We start from the raw sequence: 18,328 nt of genomic DNA on the forward strand, positions 1-18,328 counted from the left end.
ACTATTATACCAGCAGTAATTTCTAAGTCTTTATGCCCTTAAACTGATAGAACCATATCAAGAAAATGGATTATATCCATTTTACTTAAATGTCTCAATTGGAACCTGGGGGGCGATTTTGCCAATGGGGGCGTGTTGGAGGTGGGACTGCTGTTTGTCGGGTCGATGTCCCGCCTCCATCAACTTCTGGCCAACCCACGCTATTTTTCCTCAATTGACCCAGTGGGCTTAGCAGGCCAATTAAGGGGAAGCCTGTTACAGAGAACGTCAGCGTATGACGTTTCATCTGTCAAAAATTTTTGACAGATGAATTGTCATCGTTTGACAGCTCTGTGAAGCTGTCAAACACTGACATTCTCTGTAGTTTGATGAGTCCTTGTATTCAAGACTCATCAATCCTCTTTCTTTAGCAGAAATTAGCTGGTTATTGCATCAGAGAATGCAGCGGCCATCTGTCATCTCTGTCAGTGAGATGCGAGACTCTCCGCATCCCCAACTGTTGAAGCCTGCAGGAAGAAACAAAGGTAAGTAAACATTTTCTATCACTTCCCATTCACCTCACATACTTACCTCTCCACACTGGTACCAATCACTTACCTTCACAGCACACTTTTGCACCCCTCCGACCCCCGCAGACCCACTGCTCGCCTCGGTGACCCTGGCGGGGTATCCCGACGTCAGGAAGCCCGCGCCTCTCCTGGAAAAATGGGGATAATCCTCTTAACTGCCTGTTAACTACCTGTTAACAGGCAGTTAAGTGGCTGTAATCCCCTTTCACCTCGAGGAGATGGACCCGGCATGGGTCGGCTACCCGTCTCCTGGGAAGATGGCACAGAGGTGGGTTGGGGGCGGGATGGGTACCCGCCCCCAGATTCTGCCATTTTCCTGGCAGTCTTGCCTCCATACCCGCCTCCCCAGGGCTGGCAAGATCACGTCCCTGGATTGGGATCAGCTAAGGAATCCTCTTCCCTCAGTTCAAGTTGTTGGTTACATGTTCAACATTCTCCAGGAGCTTCTGCACAACTCTTGGGTGGTCATCGCGGTCTAGTCCCCAGACTCTTTGCCAGCAGTATTAACTATTTCCCTCTCTGAGTGATTTGGGAAGATGTTGGTTCTGGATGATTGATTAAACAACTGTAGGAGTGGGTGCACCAAGATCGAACCCAATAGCTTTATAAATTTGAACTCATCCAAAACTCTGCTGCCCGTATCCTAACTTGTACCAAGCCCCACTCATCCATCACCCCTGTGCTCGCTGACCTACATTGGCTACTGTTCTGGATACACCTCTATATTAAAATTCTCATCCTGGTGTTCAAACCACTCCATGGCCTTGCCCCTTCCTATCTCTGTAACCTCCTCCAGCCTTACAACCCACCGAGATCTCTGCTCACCTCCAAACCTGACCTCTTGTGCATCCCCCCGATTTCCTTCACACCACCGTTGGCGGCCGTGCCTTCAGCTGCCTGGGCCCCAATCTCTGTAATTACCTCCCTCCATCTCTTTCCTCCTTTAAGTCGCTTCTTAAAACCTACCTTTTTGACCAAGCTTTTGGTCACCTGTCCTAATATCTGTCCTATGTGGCTCGGTGTCCGATTTTGTTTGATAACACTCCTGTGAAGCACCTTGGGACATTTTACTACGTTAAAGACACTATATAAATGCAAGTTGAGGTTGTTTATGACCATATTCTTCCATCACTTGTTAGCTTGGGAATTAAAATCAATATATCAACTATCTAATAACGCCTACTGTAACATCTACAATTAAAGCACTTAGCCAAGTTTTTATGTTCTCTGGTTAGATGGATGTTACTTACAAAGTTTTTATTGAAAAGCGAATGACAAAGTATGAGTCCATGCAACATTTACATAGGATATTAAAGTAACTAGAAGGACTCCTTAAATCATTCCCAATTATAAGATGATTAACTTGTGGCAGATGTGTTCCTTACACTTGGCTCACAAAAGTATTTGTCAGTCTATCTTTTTAACTGAGTCATAAATCTAATTGCAGACGGTATTCCCATGTCCCTTGTGCAGAATATCAAAGCGTGTTATTTAGCCCAGTTCGTGGTTGAAATTCTCTTTCTACAAAAACTTCTCACAGGGGTTGAAGAGAAAGATGAAGGGGTTGTCTTATGAGGAAAGGTTGAGCAGGTTGGGCCTATACTCATTGGAGTTTAGAAGAATGAGAGGGGATCTTATTGAAACGTATAAGATTCTGAAGGGGCTCGACAAGGTAGATGCAGAGAAGATGTTTCCCCTAATGGGGGAATCTAGAACTAGGGGGCATAGTTTCAGAATAAGGGGCTGCCCATTTAAAACAGAGATGAGGAGGAATTTCTTCTCTCAGAGGGTCGTAAATCTGTGGAATTCTCTGCCCCAGAGAGCTGTGGAGGCTGGGTCATTGAATATACTTAAGGTGGAGATAGACAGATTTTTGAACAATATGGGAGTCAAGGGTTATGGGGAGCGTGCAAGGAAATGGAGCTGAGCCCAAGATCAGATCAGCCATGATCTCATTAAATGGCAGAGCAGGCTCAAGGGGCCGAATGGCCTACTCCTGCTCCTATTTCTTATGTTCTTATATTGTTCAAATAATTAATTTGCACATTAAAACCCCGAGTTCCTTCAAATGAGTTGCACTTTCTTCCAACTCCTATATGTTAAATCAATCCCCTTTCTGGCTCATTGCCGTGTGATACTGAGCCATACAGTTTGGTCCCTGACCTGAGCTGAGTTCTTACGATCAGAAAAACCCTTTGAAAATCAGGCTCTGCTTTGTAGGTCAGCCTATGAGATAGAGGTAATCAACTTGAATAATGTTAAATAATCTTCACAACCTATAAACGGAAAGGTATGATAATGATGACCAATCTGTGTTTGGTTCAACAAATCCCATTGAGCTCTGGTTCAAATCACTATTAATTCAATTAATTCCCTTTGGAACATGATGAATGCAGCCTCCTTGATTGCTTCTAGTTGGAGATTCACCCTTTATAAGTTCGGCAATAAAAATGTTTGTATATTATTTCTCCCTTCAAAAGGTTACTGTAGACCTATGCACCTAGATTCAACTGTAAATGACCACCTACTTTGGGGCGGTAAACAGAGTAAAATGCATTTTTAAAGGCTATTGCCTCAAATCCACCAGGCGCTGATAAAGAATAGATTAGGTAAAGAGGTGAATGAATCCGTATGTGATAGAAGATGTATACTGGCACCCAAGCCTTGAATGACCTTGGACACCCTTGTGAGGTCATTGAACCTCTTCATGCATTATGTAACAGTTCTTGGGGTGGTGGAGGTTGAACTGATTATATATGCCACCTTCAACCAGACCGCCTGCGCCACTCCCTTCTGGGGCCTCCTGCCCTCAGTGCCCATTGAACAGTCACTCTTAATTCTCGCTTCTGCCAGCAGCATCTCCAAAGATGCATTGGAAAATCTCTGGGCCCTTCCAGCTGCTGATACCCCCGAGGCTGCTGCTCCTTCTGCCGTCTTGTTGAAAAATGATCTTGCATTTTAAGTGGCTGCAGCCTTTTAAAGGTATATCAAAACTCTGTTTCCCTCCCTCCCAGCAGCAGTAAGTCAATGCAGGGCGCTTTTCAGGCCTCCAGATCGCTCTATGCAGCTAATGAGGGCTCTAGAAGGGAATTGCAGTGGGTTACATACGAACATATGAAATTGACGGTCAGGAAAGGTCCAGCTGGCCCATCTAGCCTGGCCCACGCCATGATGGCTGGAGCAGCATGACTAAGCCAGAGGGAAAAAAATCCAGGGCCAATCAGGGAAAAAATACTCTGGATGATTGAGGTGGTTTCCCGCTGTCATGCGGTAGGACCACCCTGCTGCAAGTCCACCAAAGGGAGAAGAACCCAGGTCATCATCTTTCCAGCCAATATGTGGGCTTTAAATTAATGCATGAGCTCCATTTTGAGCGTGATGGATTAAAATTATTTTAAACTGAAAAACACAGTAAAGAAAAATTAAGAAATCTTGGACAAGGTATTCCATCTTTATGAGAATTATCTTGTAGTTTATGTTCCATCTAACTTTCCTTACTTCCATCATCCATGGATTTTTCTGCTTTGGCTTTTTCCCTAAGACTTCCTCTGTTAGAACCAGTGCTCTTTTCGAATGTTTCCAACATAGAATCTCCACTTCTCTTTCTGTGGCCTCCTGGAGCAAGCTTTTAGTCACCCCTCCTAATCTCTCCTTGTTTGGTTCAGCATCCATTTTGTTCCCCTCATGCTTCCATGCAGCTGCTTAGGACATTTTTCCACATTAAAGGAATTACAGTTGTTATTGTAGCCCATTCAGGCTCCTCAATACTGTTACTCATTTTCATGGGATATTTCTTAGCCTTCTTATCTGCTTCAAAACTATTGATGTTCGCAACCTTGGTGTCATATGTGACCCTGAAATGAGCTTCTTTGAGGACGTAACATACAGAGTGGATAAAGGGGAACCAGTGGACGTAGTGTATTTAGACTTCCAAAAGGCATTTGACAAGGTGCCACACAAAAGATTATTGCTCAAGATAAAAAATCACGGGATTGGGGGTAATATTCTGGTATGGGTGGAGGATTGGTTATCTAACAGAAAACAGAGAGTTGGGATAAATGGTTCATTCTCAGACTGGCAATTAGTAACTAGTGGTGTTCCGCAGGGGTCAGTGCTGGGTCCCCAACTCTTTACAATCTATATTAACGATTTGGAGGAGGGGACCGAGTGTAACATATCAAAGTTTGCAGATGATACTAAGATGGGAGGGAAAGTAGTGAGTGAGGAGGACATAAAAAACCTGCAAAGGGACATAGACAGGCTAAGTAAGTGGGCAGAGACTTGGCAGATGGAATACAATACTGGAAAGTGTGAGGTTATGCACTTTGGCAGGAAAAATCATAGAGCAAGTTATTATCTTAATGGCAAGAAACTGGAAAGTACTGCAGTACAAAGGGATCTGGGGGTCCTGGTGCACGAAACTCAAAAAGTTAGTATGCAGGTGCAGCAGGTGATCAAGAAGGCCAATGGAATGTTGGCTTTTATTGCTAGGGGGATAGAATATAAAAACAGGGAGGTATTGCTGCAATTATACAAGGTATTGGTGAGACCGCACCTGGAATACTGCATACAGTTTTGGTGTCCATACTTAAGAAAAGACATACTTGCTCTTGAGGCAGTACAAAGAAGGTTCACTCGGTTAATCCCGGGGATGAGGGGGTGGACATATGAGGAGAGGTTGAGTAGATTGGGACTCTACTCATTGGAGTTCAGAAGAATGAGAGGCGATCTTATTGAAACATATAAGATTGTGAAGGGGCTTGATCGGGCGGATGCGGTGAGGATGTTCCCAATGATGGATGAAACTAGAACTAGGGGGCATAATCTTAGAATAAGGGGCTGCTCTTTCAAAACTGAGATGAGGAGAAACTTCTTCACTCAGAGGGTAGTAGGTCTGTGGAGTTTGCTGCCCCAGAAAGCTGTGGAAGCTACATCATTAAATAAATTTAAAACAGAAATAGACAGTTTCCTAGAAGTAAAGGGAATTAGGGGTTACGGGGAGCGGGGAGGAAATTTGACATGAGTCTAGGTTCGGATTGGTCATGGCCCTGTGGGTGGCGGAGCGGGCCCAGGGGCCGTGTAGCCTGGTCCTGCTCCTACTTCTTGTGTTCTAATTCTGTGTTAGATTTCAGGGGATGGTTCTATTCACAGGGATTAGTGGAGACCTCGGGAACAGACTGCCAGCTAGGAGTCCTTCAAGAGTAAATTGGGCCTGTTCCTGGCTGGGGTGGAGATCACCTTTTACAGAAGGTAAGTACTGCAGGAAATACAGGGACAGAGTGATCTCCTGGACGAGTTTCAATCGCCTAGATGGGTCGGAGAGGAATTTCCCAGATTTTTTCTCCCAAATTGGCCATTGGGTTTTTTTATGTGGTTTTTCACCTCTCCCGGGAGATCACATGGGTTCGGGTGGGATGGAGAGTGGAAGTAGATTTGAGGTTATGATCAGATCAGCCATGATCTTATTGAATGGTGGAGCAGGCTCGAGGGGCCGATTGGCCCACTCCTGCTCTTATTTCTTATGTTCTTATGTTCTTATAACTAAGACCACCTATTTCCACCTCCGTAACATCGCCTGACTCCATCCTTGCCTCAGTTCATCTGCTGCTGAAACCCTCATCCATGCCTTTGTTACCTCTCGACCCAACTATTCGAACACACTCCTGGCCGGACTCCCACGTTCTACCCTACAAACGTGAGGTCATCCAAAACTCGGCTGCCCGTGTTCTAACTCGCGCCAAGTCCCGTTCGCCCATCACCCCTGTGCTCACTGACCTACATTGGCTCCCGGTTAATCAACGCTTCGATTTTAAAATACGCATCCTTGTTTTCAAATCCCTCCATGGCCTTGCCCCTCCCTATCTCTATAATCTCCTCCAGCCCCACAACCCCCCATGATATCTGTGCTCCTCTAATTCTGGTCTCTTGAGCATCCCTGATTATAATCGCTCAACCTTTGGTGGCCGTGCCTTCAGCTGCCAAGACCCTAAGCTCTGGATTTCCCTCCATAAACCTCTCCGCCTCGCTACCTCTCTTTCCTCCTTTAAGACACGCCTTAAAACCTACCTCTTTGGCCAAGCATTTGGTCATCTGCCCTAATTTATCCTTATGTGACTCGGTGTCAAATTTGTTTAATAACGCTCCTGTGATGCACCTTGGGATGTTTTACTACATTAAAGGCGCTATATAAATGCAAGTTGTTGTTGTTGTAACCTTTGATATGCTTATGCTCTTTGTTGACCACCTGAGCTGGATTTTTAACAACGCAACGATTGGGTTGTGCTTTGCTTCACTTTGTACCAGGGCATGTTTTCACATTCTTCCAAAGCACTTTCCTATCACAGCGTCCTTGATCTGATTTCTTATAATGTTTAAAATATTAGAATCAGACCAAAGTCGAATTTTAAAAAAAACATGTCTTGCGACATTCTCATTACTAATCCTTTGCCTTGTCGTAAAAGAGTGTTGCAATGTATTTTCTCCTCCCTTCCTCAACAACCTGTTCTAACCACTGCTAATAACTCGGGATGACGTAGGGGGCTGCACTGTTGCTGTGTTCATGTAACCACCATGCCATGTAAACAGGACCATTGTACGGGAATGCAGATGTTCTGAAATCACCAACGGAATTGCTGCTGGGAGGAAAAAAATCCAACTAGTTTGCAAAGCAGGGATAAACAGACAAATAAAATGTGAAAATTCAGACCAGGTCTAAATGAAAACGAAGAGGTCGGTTTTCTAAGTACATACTGGTTTGGCCTGGAAGCGTCGATGGCGGCTGAGGTTCATTTGCTGCCAGCAGGTGGCAGGAAGGCATATTATCTAAATGGTGAGAGATTGCAGAGCTCTGAGAAGCAGCAGGATCTGGGTGTCCTAGTGCATGAATTGCAATAGGTTAGTTAGCAAGTAATTAGGAAAGCTAATAGAATGTTATTGTTTATTGCGAGGGGAATTGAATGTAGGGAGGTTATGCTTCAGTTAAATGTGTTGGAAGCAGTTCAGAGAAGGTTTACTAGACTAATACCTGGAATGGGCGGGTTGTCTTATGAGGAAAGGTTGGACAGGCTAGGCTTGTATCCACTGGAGTTTAGAAGAGTAAGAGGTGACTTGATTGAAACATAAAAGATCCTGAGGGGTCTGGACAGGGTCGATGTGGAGAGGATGTTTCCTCTTGTGGGAGAATCTAGAACTAGGGGTCACTGTTTAAAAATAAGGGGTCGCCCATTTAAGACAGAGATGAGGAGAAATGTTTTCTCACAGAGGGTTGTGAGTCTTTGGAACTCTCTTCCTCAGAGGGCAGTGGAAGCAGAGTGTTTGAATATTTTTAAGGCAGAGGTCGATAGATTCTTGGTGAGCAAGGGGGTGAAAGGTTATCGGGGGTAGGTGGGAATGTGGAGTAATCAGATCAGCCATGATCTTATTGAATGGCGGAGCAGGCTCGAGGGGCCGAGTGGCCTACTCCTGCTCCTAATCCGTATGTTCGTATGTTCGAAAATGTAAACTATCATTTTTGTATTAAAATAAAAGCTTTAGTAAGATCACAAAAAGTTCAGAAATTGTGCATATATTGGTCCTGAGCACGTCTTGATTGTATTGACTTTGAATGATCAGCCATGATCTCATTGAATGGCGGAGCAGGCTCGAGGGGCCGAATGGCCTACTCCTGCTCCTATCTTCTATGTTTCTATGTTTCTATATGGTAGAGATTTAAGATGAAATCTTCACAGGAACTCCTCTCCAATGGCTCAATTGGCCCATGTGAAATTGAGCCATATAGTCCAGTGAAGTGCTGGGTTTTATCACTTGTCTGTCTTGTTAGCTGACCTCAGCAGGATCACTGCAATTTGCCCCGGCAGCCCTGGGCCAGGGAGGGAAAAATCAGGCCAAAACTTCCACCCCCAGATGCAAACCAATGGTTCCCACTAGAACGTGTCTGAATGGGGACATCAGGTGAGGAGAGGATCAGCCTCAGCTGTGGTCCCACCTGCAGTCCAATAGCTTGCTGACACTCGGGAACTTTGGTGAGATGCTGGAGGATGGTTCGTGTCCACATAATGTGCAGTGACATCAGAAGAGGGGAGAAAGTTTGGGGAATTTTATTTACTCTTTACAGAGATCCATTTCTATAAGCACAAGTTCCCCAATCCTGAGAACATAAGAACATAAGAAATAGGAGCAGGAGTAGGCCATTCGGCCCCTCGAGCCTGCTCCGCCATTCAATGCGATCATGGCTGATTTTCAACCTCATCCCCACTTTCCTGCACTATCCCCATATCCCTTGATTCCCTTAATATTCAAAAATCTATCGACCTCTGTCTTGAATATACTCAACGACTGAGCCTCCACAGCCCTCTGGGGTAGCGAATTCCAAAGATTCACCACCCCCTGAGTGAAGAAATTTCTCCTCATCTCAGTCCTAAATGGCCGACCCCTTATTCTGAGACTGTGACCCCTGGTTCTAGACTCCCCAGCCAGGGGAAACATCCTCCCTGCATCTACCCTGTCAAGCCCTGTAAGAATTTTGTATGTTTCAATGAGATCTCCTCTCGTTCTTCTAAACTCTAGAGAATATAGGCCTAGTCTACTCAATCTCTCCTCATAGGACAATCCTGAGCTCCCAGCAAGGAGCACAGGTCAGAGAATGGTAGCAACAATGCTGGGCCTGTGGGAGGGCTGAATTACCCTTGCAATATAATAGAAAGCAAGGTGTTATAAATCTCATCATCATAAAGAAACTACTCATGAAATAACGCTGGACGGCCAGCTGGTGGCGCCGCCCAAGGAGTATAAATACTCGGGCGTGGGCCCAGCTTGCCCAGCGACATTTTGTAAGACAGGAACTAGTGAAGGACAACTAGACCTCCATGTTCTGAAACAAGTTGATTAAAGCCTTGCTTTATACTCGAACCAAGTGCATAGTGAGTTTTATTACGTCACAAGGTATGAAAATGGCATTAGAATTTCACTGCTTAAAGCTTAATCATTTTTTCAAGGAAGAAAAAGAACATAATATTGATTCATCTATAATTATTTTTGTTTGTTTTCTTTTTCTATCAGTACCCACCGAAAGCAATGCAGCTAATGTAACGTACTAAAATTGTCTGACTATACTCTTGAGCCAATAGCCAATCTGACTGATATTTTTGTCTCATATGGCCAAGTTTAACCAGCTCTTAGTTGGGCTGCTGGTGAGAATTGCTCAATATTAAGGGAAAGGGAAAATGGCCAAGATCTGTTCTGTCTTCTATAACCCCGTATCATGTTGGACAATTATGGAGCAGCAATGGTAAACTTAGCATGTCTGCCCCTTACTAATGGAAGAAACGTGTCCCAAGCAGCAATGGGAACCTAGAAAGGAGGAAAGATATTTAAGATGTGGATGAAGAATGTGTATTTAATAAGCTGTACATATTTTTAGTGCTGGATAGCTTCACGGTATACCAGTATTAAACTGGAGATTATCACCTTCAAACCTAAGAGTGGAACTCAGTTTAAAAAAGAATGAGCATGGCTATGATCCAATCAGTCAATCAGTTGTCTTAACCAGACTGACCACAGATAAGATATGATTTTCTCTTAAGCTCTTCGAGTTCCCTCAGCTGTCTCTCTGTGTCACTCTTCCATTCACGATTTCACACACTTAATCTCACTATCTCGGCATTGGTTTATCGTGTATTTCTGTTCTCAGCTTGGCCCATTCCCTCTTTCAGTGATACTGATCTTTGGCCACCAAGAAAAGAAAGACTTGCATTTAGATAGCGCCTTTCACGGCCTCATGACGTGCCAAAGCGCTTTACAGCCAATGAAGCACTTTTGAAATGTAGTCACTGTTGTCATGTAGGAAACACGGCAGCCAATTTGTGCACAGCAAAGTCTCATGAAACACGCAACTCGCAAGCCCTGTTCATTATAGCCTTCTTGCCGTAACACGGCCTGTTACTGCATACAGACCGCTTATTACTTTGTTGTCACTCTGGCCTTCCAGCTGTCCTACAAGACACAATGAATTCCGAAAGCATCCAGCCTCTTCTTCTGTGCCCTCTCTATGGCCTTAGTCTCAAGACCATACGTGAGTGTCGACTGGACACTCACCTCACATACTCTCCCTATAACAACCCGAGACATGCCTCTTCGCCAGAGTGGTTTCTATAGTCCACCAAAACCTTTCAGCCACAGCATTGCGTCGCTCCCCTTCATCAGACAGGAAACTTTGCAGGTTTAAACTCATCTGTCGCTTCCTCCTTTGGACCATCTAGGTTGAATTTTCTCATTCTTACTTCATCCTTCCGTGCCTTTCCTCATAAATAAGAACATAAGAAATAAGAGCAGGAGTAGGCCATATGGCCCCTCGAGCCTGCTCCGCCATTCAATAAGATCATGGCTGATCTTCGACCTCAACTCCACTTTCCCGCCCGATCTCCATATCCCTTGATTCCCCTAGAGTCCAAAAATCTATCGATCTCAGTCTTGAATATACTCAACGACTGAGCATCCACAGCCCTCTGGGGTAGAGAATTCCAAAGATTCACAACCATTGCTCCCTGTAATTTTGTTTTTTGGTGCGCTGGCCCTTTAACTCGTGGGTCGTGAACTGGGCCGACCTCCACTCGCAGGGCGGTATTTAAAGGGGAGGTGCAGCTGTGACCCGCGCCGCTACTATCTTCGGGGTCGGCCCTTCGTGGCGGCCATTTGGTTTGGTCCATGGCCGGCATTGCGCAGCCCGTCACCGCGTCTCGTGGCCTATTGTGGGCCGTCGGAGGCTCTGCAGAGCTCGCAGCCTCCCTCCCCTTTAATGGAAGGGGAGAGGCGGTGAAATGCGTCAGCGCTATGCGGGGCGGCTGGGTAGCGCTCCGACGTTCGAGCGCTTTGCGCCCCCGACACCACCCCGAGAGGAAATAGAGCACCCGAGATAATGCTTCACTTCCTCTCCGGGGCAGTAAGCCGAATTTAATGGCCGGGTCGGTACTTCTGCGCCGGGCACTAAATGTCCGGCGCTAATTCAGTTACCGCCCCCAAACTGGGCGTAACCGAATTTCGCGCCCTCAGCATCTTAAGCAATAGTCATACAGAGAAATAAACAATATTACCCACTTTTGCTCTGGGTAGGGACATAACCACCATCGATTCTTTCATTCTTATTTCTCTTAACGAATCCCCCTGGAGGCGATAACAGCAGGCGCAAAGGAGCCGAATTTTGCCCCCTGAACATGTCAAGACTTGGTCGAACTCAATAAAGGTTATTTGCAACCAAGATTGGTATCAAGTTTACAATAATACTGTAATAAGAGAGGAGCACCTTGCAAGATGAAAGTGTATTGAGGAGCTGAAAATGGATCTGATAGTCAGTGGCCTAGAAATTCAGTATGGCCCCGCCAGCTGGCTAGCGCCCAAAAGTTAGCGCTGGGTGGGAAGCCTATAGCGATCGTCAGATATTCATTGTTAGCGCCCCAATTCGGAACCGGGCGCTATACCAGGGTGTGCCCGCCTCCGCTTGGGGCGCTGACACTGAATATCAGCGCTCTTGGCGCCGCTGCGCCAGCCGCTGCGGAGCGGCAGGCTGCGGTACTGCAGGCCTCCTCCTTCTCTTAAGGGGGAGCTGCCTGCAACGGGGAGATCGCCGCTGGATAGTGCCGGCAAATGAGCCCGGCACCACGGAGAAGTGCCGGGCTCGCGGAAAGCAGCCGGCAATGCCGCGGGGGGGGGGGGGCGGTGGAGGAGGCCGGGGAAGGAGGTGCGGGCAGGCGGCCGCCGAAAAAGCGGCCGGCCGCACCTTCCGCTTTAAAGCGCCCCACTAAGGCAGCAGGACGGCCCCGTTTTCTGGTCGCTGTTTGCGGCCGCTTCGGAGGAGGCGGCCGCAACTAAATATGGGGATCGGGCCGGTTTCGGGGCGGAACCGGGGCACTGCGCACACCGATGACGTCATCGGTGCTGGCGCAGTGCTAACGGCTACCGCCGCCAATACCGCTGCACTGAATATCTGCGCAAACTCATTTCTGGCGCAAAATCACTCTTTAGGCGTTAACTGGGCGCAAAGCTGGCAGCGCCTTAATGAATTTCTAGGCCAGTGTGTCTAGGCTGAGGTGTAGGTAAAACTGGCGAGGAGCAACAAACAGAGCAGTTAGATATAGGGACGTTGATGCAATAAAGAATCTGTGATATGCAAAGAAGATTTAGTTCAGCATGGGTGGGTGGGTAATTTGCCCCAGTTTCTGATCTGGCCGACCCTGGAGATGTCGGGAAGCTATGAGAGACCTACCATGAAAAGTCAGCGAGGGAAGTGCTCAGTCCAAAGGGAAAGACAGGGCAGGAGAAATGGCTCAAGCCATTTTCTGTCTGCCAGAGCAGGGTAAGGAAACCAGGGTGCAGATGATGGAAAGGAGGTTAATTTTCTGAGTGCTTCCCGGGTGAGGAACCTTTGCCTGCTACAAATGCATATCAGAAAATTGCGTGATTTTCAGTTGATTGATTTGAGAAGATGGGAAATTGCAGTCGGTGAGCAGTGAGCCATGTGCTGCCAGAATGTGAGGTTCCTCATCACCAACACTGACTGGAAAAACTTCGACTAAAATGTTGACAATTACCTAAAATGTAAAATGCAAATTAGGTAATAATGCAAACACTTGGATTAAAAACAGGCATCTACCCTATTTTTCAGAAACAATAGGGGCGAAAAATTGAGTCGCGCCCCCTTTGGCCGCTAACTTTGCCGGGGTGCTACTTTTAGCACCCCGGAAAAATTAGCGCCCCCCCCGCGACCAAAATTGAGTGGTTGCGCCGCAAGAGGGAAGCGGGCGTTACTGGAAGCATCCCGCCTCCCTCTTGGGGCGCTCCGAGGGAATATCGCGGCACTACTTGCCGTGTTATTGCAGGCCTTCCTTCCCTTCTTAAAGGGGAGGGGCCTTGCGCAGTGCGACCCGGGGACCAGCTGGGCCCCCGAGGATCAGGAGTGCCAGCAAAAGAGCCCGGCACTCAAGAGAAGTGCCAGGCTTATGCAGCATAGCTGGCACTCCACCAGGGGGGGGGGGGTGGTGCAGGTCAGGAGGCCGGGGACGGGAGCGGAGGCAGGTGCTGGCAGGCGGCCAGCAGCAAAAATGTCCGTCCGGCACCTCGCCTTTAAATAGCGCCGTCCCGGCCACAGGTAGGCCCTCCTGACCCCGTCGGACATAGCGTCCGGCGGTAAGTCAGGGGGCGCTATCGAAGATCGTGGCCGGGGCGCGAGTGGGGCGCTAATGGTTACCAGTGCCGCTAACCTCCCGCTGAATTTCGCAGGAGGCGTTGACGGTGCCGCGCCTGGGCGCTAGTTGCTTTGCATCCCGTTAATACCCTCTTAGGGCGCTAACGGGAGGCGCAAAGCAACCGAATTTTTCCCCCCAAGGAATTTTAGCTCCTAGATGATCAATTGCACAAAGCATCAAAATGGCTCCCAAGCTGCTAGGTCAACAATGAGTCATCGGCAATTGGTCCGGCTTGTATAGTATAGCTTTTGAAATTCAATTTAGGCCTTGGAGTTTTAAAGATCAGGGAGATATTTTCCACAGCTTTACCCTTGTGAGGGCATTCCCCATCCATAGCCTCCTCCTTCAGGAGGTGCAGCCTGGTTTAAGGAAGAAACAGGCTTGATAGCTTGAGTGAGTTTTTAAGAGTCTGATTTAAACACCATTTTGCAATAGATTCTTGGCAAATTTTCAATTGATCCCCAGCCTCAATAGCTTTCTGGGGGAGAGAGTTCCAGATTTCCACTAACCTTAGCCTGAAGACGTGCACCCTGACATCACCCCTGAACGGCCTGGCTCTAATTTTAAGGTTATGCCCCCTTGTTCTGGACTCCCCCCCACCAGAGGAAATAGTTTCTCTCTATCCACCCTATCGAATCCTTTACTCATCTTAAACACCTCAATTAGATTGTCCCTTAATCCTCTAGACTGGAGGGGGTGAACTTCTGTGGGGCGTTTCCCGCTCATCCGCCATATTTTGGCGGAAGAGCCGTGGAATCCCCGGAAAAACACTATGGCCTAGAAATTCACTTTGGGCCCACCAGCTGGCGTGCGCCCAAAAGTTAGCGCTGAGCGCGGAGCCAGTTGCGCCCATCAGATATTCAGTTTTTGCGCCCCAAGCCGGAACCGGGCGCTATTCCAGGGTGTGCCCACCCCCGCTTGGGGCGCTGAAACTGAATTTCAGCGCTCTAGGCGTCGCTGCGCCACCTGCTGCGGAGCGGCAGGCTGCGGTACTGCAGGCCTCCTCCTTCTCTTAAGGGGGAGGTGCCTGCAACGGGGAGATCGCCGCTGGATAGTGCCGGCAAATGAGCCCGGCACCACGGAGAAGTGCCGGGTTCGCGGAAAGCAGCCGGCAATGCCGTGGGGGGTGGTGGTGGAGGAGGCCGGGGAAGGAGGTGCGGGCAGGCGGCCGCCGAAAAAGCGGCCGGCCGCACCTCCACCTTAAAGCGCCCCACTAAGGCTACAGGACGGCCCCGTTTTCTGATCGCTGTTTGCGGCCGCTGCGGAAGAGGCGGCCGCAACTAAATATGGCGGTCGGGCCGGTAGCGGGGCGGTAGCGGGGCACTGCGCACACCGATGACGTCATCGGTGGCGGCGCAGCGCTACTGGCTAACGCCGCCATTACCGTAGCGCTGAATATCGGCGAAAGCTCAGCAGGTGGCGCAAAAGCCCTCTTTGGGCGAAAACTGGGCGCAAAGCCTACTGAATTTCTAGCCCTATAAAGACAGAATCTATGGTGGACAGGTGGGAGAATCCCCACAGAAATTCATCCCCAAGATGCAATCTATACGAGTAGGGAACAATTATTATTCAATACTGATATAACTCCCTTTCCCCCCAAACTCTCCCATCCTCTGCTTCCTGAGCCCCATTAATGCCTCTCTTTTTGCCCCTTCAATGGCAGCCGTGCCTTCAAACACCGAACTTCCACTCAGTGGAATTTCCTTCCTAAACTCCTCTGCCTCTCCACCTCCCACACTGCCTTTAAGATCCTCTTTTAAACCCACCTCTTTCCTCTCCTAGTCTCTCCTTTGGCTCAGCGTCTATTCTCCTCAGGGCCCGGTGAAGCGTCCTGGGACCATTTCCCAAAGACACTACAGTGTAAGTGCTAGTTGTTGATTTTCAACGCCATCGCCCATTCAATCAAAAAGAAAGATCCTGAATTGGTACTGATATTTGGGAGCTGAAGCAACCTCTGTCACAGAGAGCTAGCAGTGCATAAGCAAATACCTGCCTTCGTTCATGAATCACTGGCTGATGTCTGATCGCTTCCCTCCCTCCCCCCACCCCTCCACCCCATAATCCTACAACACATGTGTGAACGTCCATCAACTGGTACTGTGAGATCACTGCACCGAGGGCTCTTGGGAACTTAGCCACTGTATCCATCACCTATTATAGTATTGCTTGTCTGCATATAAGGCTGCAGGGGGATTACTTGACTAAGCAGAGAACTGGAAAGTGTGCTGTTCTCTTACTTGAGATATCCTGTGCATGTCCTCTGACCTTCTTTGCTGAGAGGTAAGTGTCTGAAGCTCTTAAGGAGAAATGCCCCATAAATTCCTTTCTACTTTTAAATGGTCACTGATGCCTACACAGCACACATAGGAGAGGTTGGGCTCGAAAGAACTGAGTTGTGGTCACTGCAAAAAAAACTTACCATGCTTAAAAATGCGTATTTGAGGTCAGTCATCTATTCGAAGAGTTCATTAGCCTGGTGTTATCTACCTGGCACTCTAATAAAACAACAATAACCCAACAATGGATTTACTAAAAGAAAGTACAGCACAAATCACTCGGTGTTAACCTTGGGCCTCTAATTCACACAGTAAGGTGACGAAGCAATGTACTGTACTGGAAAATTCAGATCTTGTCCCAGTGGATGACTATTATACTGGGCGAACGTATGACCACACTTATTTTGACCTGATGATGCAACGTTTCTATTTGCGGGACAGAGAATCGACCAAGAATCATGTGCTGCTTTGTGTGTGTAAGCCTCGGTTCCTTTATAACCCACACAAAAAAACAAGTTATTGGGAAAATAAAGCACGTCCAGGTCAGCAAGCGTCCAGGCACTTGTTATGCTTTTGAGGGACTTTGCGATGTTAAAACTGCAGCTGAGGCTTTCATTCTAGAAGCTAGAGTAAGTGTCCCGTCAAAATAACTGTCCAAATATAAAAATAGCTGACCAGCCTGTTTGTTTCATCTATGTGATACCCGACACTGACAGTATTGCAATGTATGTACCAGCTCCTCCATCTGATCAACTCTTTCTGGTTTCTACTTTCATGGGATCTATTTAAGTACCTTTTACTGATGCTGACTCCCCCCCTGCAATTTTTCACTCCCTGCTGCTGGTTCGCACAAGATCTCCAAGAGGTTTGGCGAGTACCTTTTCTTTTGCAATCATTTGTAGTCTGGTAACATGGCACAGAAAGAGTAACAGAAATCGCTTGCTTTCACCACAGCTGCCCTGAACTGATGGAAAAGCATAACAGTTTGCCAGAAAACAAGTGCTGAGGAAGGCTTGGGAATGAGAGCACTTTAACTGTTGGCAGAAGGAATCCAGTGATGGTAAGTTCATCTCTTGTTTATTTTCGTGTAGTAAAATTGAAGAAACAGAAACTCCGTAAAACTATGGCGTAAATACGTAAAACCTGAATTGTAAACAAGAGAATAACCCGGTACAGTTAATTTGATTCTGAACAAGAATCCCGTACATCGTAGAACTTTTGGTATTCATTTTGAATTCTTTTATGAGTTTCTTTTCGCTCAGTATCTCAAGTGTAAATAAATGGAATAACATAGACGGGTAAATCATTTCCAATATTTATTTACAGCCCTCGTGTTACTTGAGCTATGTATGTCATGTGTGGTTAGGCAGTGCTTGGTCATCTTGCATGAGGAGTGGTGCTCAATGTGCGGCAGAGTGTACCACTGGTAACAAAAGAGCTGTCAACCAGGGGCTGGTTAGCGGAAATACAAATTCTCCTCTATCTTTTAATGTTTCCCCTGGCTGGGGGCACTAGAACGAGGGGTCACAGTCTCAGGATACAGGGTAGGATATTTAGGACTGAGATGAGGAGAGATTTGTTCACTCGGAGGGTGGTGAACCTGTGGAATTCTCTACCACAGAAGGCCAAGTCACTGAATATATTTAAGAAGGAGATAGATAGATTTCTAGACACACAAGGCATCAAGGGGTATGGGGAGAGAGGGGGAATATGGTATTGAGATAGAGAATCAGCCATGATCATATTGAATGGTGGAGCAGGCTCGAAGGGCCGAATGGCCGACTCCTGCTCCTATTTTTCTATGTTTCTAATTCATTGTTGCAGGCAAGTTATGCACCTGTGCAATTGCTTTTCATTAGTAGCTAACTCAGACTGTTTGTACCACAGTGTTACCGGTGATTTAAAAGCAGATTTTCAGTTTTCACTAACTATAAGGTGGCAAAGATCACATGGTGGAGACTGGCTAAAGGCAGAGCTTCTTCTAGGTATGAAGAACCACACAACACTCTGGGTAAATTATGATTTTATTGGCAAAATAGGTAAAGTCTCTGTTACGCTAACCTTTGGTACAGTTTCTGTTTCTTCCACAGGTGATGGAGGGTCCTTGTGGTTTTAAATTTTACAGCAAACAACTGAACAGGTTCAAACAGTAGGAGCTACCTATTGTGCCTGGCCACAATGTGACATCATGAGGTGCATAGGCATGTGGTGTAGTGCGGAAGCAGAGGGCAGTGATAGACTCTCAGCC

At 47.1% G+C, this 18,328-nt stretch overlaps 1 protein-coding gene across 7 annotated transcripts in view; it reads left to right on the forward strand.

Moving 5' to 3' along the window:
- Window positions 1–18,328, forward strand: part of c29h10orf71 (chromosome 29 C10orf71 homolog) — a 180,358-nt gene that overhangs the window by 78,801 nt on the left and 83,229 nt on the right. For 2 of the 7 annotated variants that reach the window (XM_085970380.1, XM_085970378.1), the window contains exons 1-2: window positions 16,560–16,945; window positions 17,035–17,140. The gene's annotated coding sequence lies outside the window, so the exon portion shown is untranslated. Of the gene's footprint in view, window positions 1–15,994; window positions 16,085–16,559; window positions 16,946–17,034; window positions 17,141–18,328 lie in introns of those variants that run through there. The other 5 variants (XM_085970375.1, XM_085970377.1, XM_085970374.1 and 2 more) reach the window with 4 other exon arrangements.

This window comes from Somniosus microcephalus, chromosome 29 (genome assembly GCF_052327205.1).
Source record: "Somniosus microcephalus isolate GS21.2 chromosome 29, FLI_Smic_1.0, whole genome shotgun sequence".
In the NCBI taxonomy this organism is placed as follows: Eukaryota; Metazoa; Chordata; class Chondrichthyes; order Squaliformes; family Somniosidae; genus Somniosus; species Somniosus microcephalus.